The sequence below is a fragment of the Agelaius tricolor genome, unplaced genomic scaffold (assembly GCF_023055355.1).
Source record: "Agelaius tricolor isolate 1412-34295 unplaced genomic scaffold, bAgeTri1.0.p SCAF_40, whole genome shotgun sequence".
Classification (NCBI taxonomy): Eukaryota; Metazoa; Chordata; class Aves; order Passeriformes; family Icteridae; genus Agelaius; species Agelaius tricolor.
Window position 1 is genome coordinate 2165840 of NW_027269300.1, and position 8666 is coordinate 2174505.

The 8666-nt window shown below is 59.3% G+C and overlaps 1 pseudogene; it reads left to right on the forward strand.

Moving 5' to 3' along the window:
- The first annotated feature begins 1215 nt into the window (after nucleotides 1-1215).
- On the forward strand, nucleotides 1216-7737 carry LOC139603648 (serine/threonine-protein kinase pim-3-like; annotated as a pseudogene).
- Nucleotides 7738-8666: the final 929 nt, after the last annotated feature.

Here is an 8666-nt window from a genome sequence, read left to right on the forward strand (position 1 = left end):
CGGGAAGCTGAGCCCAGCCCGGGGAGCTCCCGCAGTGTCGGGAGCTCAGCGCACGCGGGGCCAGGCCCAGAGCCCCGGGCACGGCCGCCCATTGCGGGGCAGCGGCGCAGACGGAATGTCCTGCGGCCCAAACCTCCTGCTCCTGCCACACAGCGCCAGCCCTCTCCCCCTCCTCCTCCTCTCCCAGCACGGCACAAATTCCAGCTCGGAGGAGGCTGCCCCAGAGAGGGCTCAGGCTCCTGCTTCAGCCTCAGTGTCCCTGCACAGGAACAGGGCATCTTTCAGACACTTCCACAAGCTCAGGGTTCCCATTTCACAGGGAAACTGGGATGAAAATGGCCTTGTTAGGAAGGACAAAAGTGGAGGGAACAGATTGGAAATTATTAGGAAAAATGATCCTTTGTACAGGCAAAGCTCGCTAAGTCATTCCCTGCATTTCTCCTTTTCACATTCTTTCATCATCTCCTGAGACGTCCAGCTTGTTCTGGTGCCTTTCGTGAACTGATTGTACTCTTGGTTTATATCAATGCAGGAGATGTAGAAGCATCTGAACTGAACACTGAAACAAACTGCCTCTGTCAACCCATTTTCATGTTCTACATCACTTTCAAGATGTCCATGGGGATGTTGGAATGATTATCACACAGCTCTCCCTTTCTGGCTGCAGGCTCTGGAGATTCTTTCTCTGCATTCAGTCAGGCTTGCATTGCCTAACAATTCCTGGTAGCCCACCATGTTTTCTTAGGGTAGAACAGTAACAATGAAAACCTCACCAATGGCACAATTGCCCAGCCCACAAGGAAAAGAAAGAACAAGCTGTAAAGTTCTTCAAACATTTGTCCTGCTTTGCTGCAAGAGTTGTGCTGCACGCATGGTGTGGAAAGCCAAGAGAAGCCGCAGTTGGTGGCACATCTTGTGACAGAAGCTGCACCTGGTTCTCCAGGAAAGCTTCTTGGAAAGAGCAAACAGGACTGTGGACAAGATTCTGGAAGAACTAAAAGAGCTTTAAAGAAATGAAATGAAAACAGAAAGAAACAAACCAAGATGTTTTACTGTATTTATTTTTATGCTCCCCTTTGCACTGCTTCTCCATCTCATTAATTCCAAATGGATCTCACCTCTATGATCCATGACTTGGCATTTTTAGACAATTTAAAATCCCATCAGCTATACACAGTTTGCCTTCCCGTGCTTTTTTTTTTTTTTTGGAAAGCAATGCTGGAGAGGTAAGTGCAGTGCTTGGGTCAGGTACAAATTCTGCATTCAGGGAATGCGCTCCAATAGTGTTGGACCCTCAGCTGGGACAATGCACAGCAGCAACTGAGGGGATTCCTGTGCTGCTGTGCAGGAGTCCAGACTCTGGGTCTTGGCTGAACTCGGCCAAGTTCCCATGTTTGGACAGGCTCAGGGGCTGCTGCCCCCAGGGAGCGCGGGGCTCGGAGCGGGGGCGAGCGGGCAGCAGACAAACAGACACGGGAACAAACGGACACGGGGACAAACGGCCCCAGAGCTTCAGTTGCAGCGGCAGCGAAAGCAGCGAAAGAAGCGACTTTGTTGACTCCCTCTCACTTCGCCTCTCCCGCAGTCCTGCACCCTGTCCCGCTCTCCCTTTTCCGGTGTCCCCTCCTCTCCCAGTCTCTCTCTCTCCCCATGCCCGTCCGGGCCATGCCCCCAGACCCAGGCGGGGCTGCCCCGTGCCCGGCCCCGGGCGTCCCGCCGCGGTCTCGCCTCCAGCCAGCTCTGGCTGTGCTGGCGGTGGCGCTGCTGGGCGGGCATCAGTGCCTGGGGCTGGGGCGGCATCGCCTCCCTTTGGCTCCACCTGGCCCGAGCCCGGCCCCGGCCCCGTCCCCAGCTCCTCCCAGGGCCCGTGGAGGACACAGGCGGCGCGGCCGCTCCTGCCGCCTCCGCTGCGGCTTGCCCGGCCCGAGCTCCGCTGCTCGGCAGCGCGGCCGCCGGCCCCGAGCCGCGGCTGTCCCGTTCCCGGGAGCGAACGCCTGGGCATGGCCGGCCCGGGGCGCTTGAGGGGCGCTCGGGGGCCCTTGCTGGCCCCGGGCCGAGCGCTGACAGCCGCGTCCCGCCGGCAGGGAAGGCGTAGCAGGGTCTGAAGGAGCAGGACAGGCTGGGCTCGCTGCCGGGGCCCGGCGGCTTCGGCAGCATCTTCGCGGCCACGTGGCTCTCGGATGGCGCCCCAGTGAGCGGCGGGGCCGGCGGTGGGCACAGGAGGAGGGGGCAGACGAGGAGGAGGGCAGAGGATGGGGCTGGGTAGCGCAGGTGGCGAGCTGAGCCTGCTGCTGCCCTTGGCTTGCAGGTGGCCATCAAAAGGGTGCCACGGAAGCGCGTCCGGCACTGGGGCGAGCTGGTGAGTGAGCGGGGCCAGCGGCAGCAGCCGGGCCGTGCCAGGCGGGGATGAGCCGAGCCCCGGCAGGGTGGAAGCCGCCAGGACGCCCCGAGGGAGAGCGGGCGTGGGGCCAGCGCAGGGCGCAGAGCATCCCGGGCTGGCTGAGGGCTCCCCGAGCCCCGGCACGGCATCGGCCCCACTGAGGGCATCGTGCTCCTCCCGCAGCCCGATGGCACCAGCGCACCCCTGGAGATCGTGCTGCTGGCCAAGGTGTCCACTGGCTTCCCTGGTGTGGTCCAGCTCTGGAGTGCCTTGAGCTCCCCAACGACATTGTGATGGTGCTGGAGCGCCCAGAGTGGTGTCAGGACCTGCAGCATTTCATTGGGGCACAGGGGTTCCTGCCCGAGGAGGTGGCGCGGGAGCTGTTCCGCCAGGTGCTGGAGGCCGTGCGGCACTGCACCAGCTGCGGGGTCCTGCACAGGGACATCAAACCAGAGAACATTGTGCTTGACCTGCACATCGTGCAGGCCAAATTGATTGACTTTGGCTGTGGCACCTACGTGCAAGAGACAGCCTACACTCACTTTGCAGGTGAGCCCATGCAGGGGTGTGCTCCTGGTCCATGAGATGCCCATGTTGGGCATCTCATGGCCCAACATCTCACAGCCCAAGATGGGTGTGGCAGCAGGGATTCTCTCTTTTGCTGCCCTTCATGGCACTGAGTCTTCAGCTGAGTTGCTTTTGAGCAGGGCTGAGTAGGGAGCCAGCTTCCAGCCCTGCTGGCAGCTTTTGCCAGCCACTCTGCCCGGAACTGGGGCTGGGGCAGCCAGCCCAACAAAAACACCCGTGGGTAAAGGTAGCAGAGAGGGGGAAGCGGAACCTGTGCCCCAGCCAGTTTGGTGTTCAGGTGAGAAAGGGCTTGGACTGCTCCACTCACCTGGTCTGTTTTGGGTTGATAATGTTTTTTGGGGCAATGCAGGCAGGGATAATTTCACCAGCACTGAGTGGGTTCTTATTATGGTCGGGCCTTGCCAGGGCTTTCGCTGCCCTCTTCCAGAACCAGTGGCTTCTTTCCCAACCCCAAGTCTGTACACAAGTCCCAGGTGCTGGCAAGAGGGCAGTGGGTCACCCCGTGTGCCACTGGGGCAGCCCCCGCACGCCCAGGGATGCTGGGGCCAGGCTCTGGGAGCAGCAGCATCCCCCTGCTGAACTCCATCTGTATTCCATAGGAACACGGTCATACAGCCCCCCGGAATGGACCCACTTTAGCTGGTACTATGGCAAGCCAGCTACCGTCTGGTCCCTGGGCATCCTGCTGCACCAGATGGTCTGTGGGGAGCACCCTTTCAGGAGGGGCCAGAACATCAGCTGGGACCATCAGCTCTTGCTGCCACAAGGGCTCTCTCAAGGTGGATCCTCATCTCTGGCCACGGGGGGAATCCCAGTGCTGGGAGACAGCAGCGGGCTCGTGGGTATCCTGCTCTGGCAGCTGATAAGGAGGTGGCACATGTCCTGCTCTCCTGCTCTCCTCCAAAACAGGGAATTGATGGGAAAGCTTGGACCCAGCTCTGAGCACATCCAGCACAGCCTAGGCTGAAGCTGAAGCTTCTGTGTCTCCTGTGGCACACCAGCCCAGTGCCCTGTGCGGGGAGCCCCAGCCCCAGAGCACAGCACACAACAGTGCAGTCCGGGCTGCAGCAGCTGCCCCTAAGCCCTGGCCTGGCTGTTTGTGGCAAGGGAATGCTCCCTGTGTCCAGCTGTCCCTGCAGGATGGCCCCAGGGCAGAGCCCAGCCGGGCTCCCACTGCAGCCCCTGGAGCTTGGGGCAGACAGTGCTCCCAGAGCTGAGGTTCCTGGGGAGCACCCGGAGCTGTGCCTTGCACTCTGTTGCCGTGTGTCACAGTGCAGGCTGGCTCGTGCTGTGTGAATGTACCAGCCCTGGTTTGACTGCCAGGGGCCTCGCCCAGTCACATCTCTCCCAGGGCTGCAGCATTTCACTGGCCAGAATCTGACAAGGCATAGAGATCAGAGCAATGAAATTGACTGAGGGTGAGCCACGAGCCCGGGCTCATGGCTCACCCATGAACCTGATGGCCGCCGCTCGCAGGGACTCCAGACTGGGTTTTTCAAAGGCCCTTTAGAAGGAAGGGATTGAGAATAAATGCTCTCTGTTTGCCACATGAACATCGGGGTGAGTACTCTCTCTGTCCCCAACCCAATTCCCCACCAGCCAACGTTACAGCCACCCACTCCCTCACACATCCACCTCATGCCTTCCCACTGCCGAAACCTGTGAGAGCTTCCTGGCCCCTCATCCGTTCATGGCCCAATCCCCTCAGGACCTCCCCCAGCCCAGCCAAGCTGCCCGGCAGCAGCGCCGCAGCCCCACAGCAGCTCCAGAGGAGCCCCATCCAAAGGCACCTGGGAGCCCTCAGCAATCCAGCCAGCAGCACACGGGCAGGAGGACACAGAGGGCGCTTCCTGCCTGGCACAGGGCTTGTGGCCATCTCCAGGCACCGCTCTCACAGGGATCCCTGCAGCTCTGGCCCCTGCCCAGCTGCTCTGTCACCAGCACAAAAGCTTCCACAGAACCACCAAAGGCCAAGGGGCTTCTGGCCATTTTCCCTGCAACACTGCATGCCTGGGCAGCTGGCCGAGCCCAGGCACCCTTGTCCCCCTCTTCCCCTAAGCCCTGCAGAGCCTGGGTAGCAAAAGAAAGCTCCTGGGAGTCTGGGTATTCTAACAAACTCTATATTCATATACTAAAGAAAAACCAAACAGAAGAACAGAACAATCTGAAAGAAATGGAAAATTCCCGCTGCCTCAGGTGGTCCCAGCAGACAGAGCCTCTGGCATCAGCTCTCTGCAGAGCTGCAGCAGCGCAGCCAGCCGAGCCCTGAGAGACGAGGCCAAGTCCTCCATGCCCTGCGGAGCTGATCTTGCAGCCTCTGGAAGACGGAATATGGCTCACTCTGCAGTGCCTGGAAGACATGCATAGTTGCAAGTGCCACGTCTGACACAGCACTGCTGGTGTCCTCCGTCAGGTGTTGAAGGGCTGAAAGAGAGAGGGACAGAGCCATGGTCAGATGCCGCATCTGCGGGGAGCCGAGGAGAGCGCCCTGGCAGGGCCATGGCAGCCGGCTCTAGCCATGGCCAGGAGGGAGCAGGCACCAAGGGGACCAGCCCGAAGCTGCTGGCCACAAATGCCCCGGGTGGCCCTGAAATCTCCGTGTGCTCTGCCCACGCCGGCCCTGGTGCGCACAGGGAGCAGAGCCCTCGGCAGCCGGGGCAGGGCTTGCAGCTCCCCCGGCAGCTCCCGCTGGCCTCACTCACCCTTGCAGATGAGCCGGAGCTCTTCCTTCTTCCCCCTCAGGTGCCGCACAGCCATCCCTGTGAACACAGAGCCTGTGAGGGCGCCAGCGGCACAGCTCCCTGCCAGCGGCGCTGCCGGCACTGTGGCCACACGGGCTGCTGGCCCGGCAGGGCTCAGCCCGGCCCTTGGCGCACGCTGCCGCCCCAGGGCACGGCTGCCAGAGGGCGGCAGCAGCAATGCCCAGGCCAGCCGGGGCTCCACGGCGCTGGGCCCGGCCGGCGCTGCCGGGGCAGCAGGCTGGGCTGGGGCCGAGCTGCGGCGGGCCGGGCCGGGGAGGGAGCCCGGGCTCGTGGCTCACCGGTGAACCTGATGGCCGCCTCTCGCAGGGACTCCTGTGGGCTCTGCAGGTAGGGCAGGGCCCGGCGCAGGTGCTCGGCCGCTCTGTTCCTGTCCTCTGCCAGCTGGAGAGAGCGGCAGGAGGGAAGGCTTGGCGCGGGCTCAGCCCCTGGGCCGGGCGCTGCCTGCACCGCCCTTAGGGGGCTTCTCTGGGCTGAGGCTGGGGCTTCCAGGCGCTCCTTACCAGGCACTCGCTGAACTTCAACAGATTCTGGCTCTTCACCAGTCTTTCAAGATCCTTCCTCTTCAGGAACTTGGCCACACAAAGCAGCGTTTTCCCAGAAGCCTGGAGAGCAGCAGAGACGCAGAGATGGCCCCACAGCTTTGGTATTTTCCTCCAGAGAGATACGGGCTTTCCTGATCTTCAGGAAGCCTTCGCTGGCTCACAAGAAAAGCACAAACATATGTTTCCTACAATGAGAGAAATGAAGGAGGAGGTGAGGAAGATCAATTTGGCACCAGTGCAGGTTACAGGCCCCAAAGTCAGAGCCCAACATCCCCCAGCTAGAGAGAGAGGGTACACCCAATGAGCCAACCTGTGGTTCTTCCTGCGTGACCATAGGGAAGACATGGGAAGGTGGTATGGGAAATCCACTTCTCTCCTGGCAGCACGGGTGCATCAGCTCAAGGAGGGCAACACTAACTGAGGGAGTTCCACTAAAGTGAAGGAAACCCCAACCTCCCATGACCGAGCTGCCAGGTGTGATCTGTCAGATCCCCTTGAAGGAACCTCTACCATGTATGCCCAGGAAAGAAATAATAACCAGGGCTAGGGGGGTCCTGCCTCTAGCCAGGGAGAGGCACAGCAAAACCGGATTTTCTGGATGGTGTGGATCCATTGGCCTGGCACATCAGAGCCACAAAAATACAACGCCTTAGTTGATAGTGGTGTGCAGTGTACCCTAATGCCATCGGGACATGGGGGGCAGAACCTGTTTCCATTGCTGGGGTGACGGGGGGATCACAGCAATTGACCCTGTTGGGAGCCCAGGTGAGCCTGACTGGGAAGGAGTGGCAGAAACATCCTATTGTGACTGGCCCAGAGGCCCCGTGTATTCTGGGCATAGACTTCTTCCAGAATGGCTTCATTAACACCCCAAGGGACTCGGGTGGGCTTTTGGAATAGCTGCAGTAGAGGCAGAGAACATTAAGCAGTTGAACACCTTGCCCGGACTAGCAGAAAACTCATCTGCAGTAGGACTCCTGAGGGTGGAAGAGCAACGAGTACCAATTGTCACCTCGACGGTGCACCACTGGCAGCGTTGAACAAATTGAGATGCCGTGATCTGTGGCAGGCTCCGAGCCTGCTAGGGCTCTGTGGAGGGAAGAGGCTTAAAGATAGAAAAATGCCAAGTCATGGTGAAATAGCAACAAATTGAGATGCCGTGATCCCCATCCACAGAAGGATCCGTGAGCTGGAGAGCTAAGGGGTGCTCGGCAAATCCTACTCACTCTTCAACAGCCCCATCTGGCCTGTGTGCAAGTCTGACAGAGAATGGAGATTGACTGTGGACTATCGTGGCTTGAATGAAGTGACTCCACCGCTGAGCGCAGCTGTCCCGGACATGCTGGAGCTCCAGTACGAGCTGGAGTCCAAGGCAGCAAAGTGCTTTGCCACTATAGACATTGCTAACGCGTTTTTCTCCATTCCTCTGGCAGCAGAATGCAGGCCTCAGTTTGCTTTCACCTAGAGGGGCGTGCAGTACACCTGGAACCGACTGCCCCAGGGGTGGAAGCACAGCCCCACCATCTGCCATGGACTGATCCAGGCTGCGCTGGAAAAGGGTGAGGCTCCAGAACACCTGCAGTACATCGAGGACATCATTATGTGGGGGAACACGGCAATGGAAGTGTTTGAGAAAGGAGAGAGAATCATCCAGATTCTGCTGGAAGCTGGCTTCACCATCAAGAAGAGCAAAGTCAAAGGACCCACCTGAGAGATCCAGCTTCTGGGAGTGAAGTGGCAAGATGGATGGCGTCAGATTCCCACTGAGGTCATCACTAAGATCACAACAATGTCTCCACCAACCAGCAAGAAGGAAACACAAGCTTTCTTAGCCATAGGTTTTTGGAGAATGCACATTCCTGAGTACAGCCAGATTGTGAGCCCTCTCCACCTGGTCACCTGCAAGAAGAACGAGTTCCACTGGGGCCCTGAACAGCAACCAGCCTTTGCTCAGATCAAACAGGAGGTCGCTCATGCAGTAGCCCTTGGCTCAGTCAGGACAGGAGCAGAGGTGAAGAACGTGCTCTACTCTGCAGCCAGGAACAATGGCTTGTCCTGGAGCCTTTGGCAGAAGGTGCCTGGGGAGACTCAAGGCCGATCACTGGGATTCTGGAGCCCAAGTTACAGAGGATCCAAAGCCAACTACACTCCCACTGCGAAGGAAATCTTGGCCGCCTGTGAAGGAGTTCAAGGGACCTCGGAGGTGATTGGCACAGAAGCACAACTCCTCCTGGCACCCCGACTACTGGTGCTGGGGTGGATGTTTAAAAGAAAGGTTCTCTGTACCCACCACACCACTGACACCACATGGGGCAAATGGATTGCTCTGATCACACAGCGTGCCTGCATTGGAAACCTGAATTGCCTTGGGATTTTGGAGATAAATACAAACTG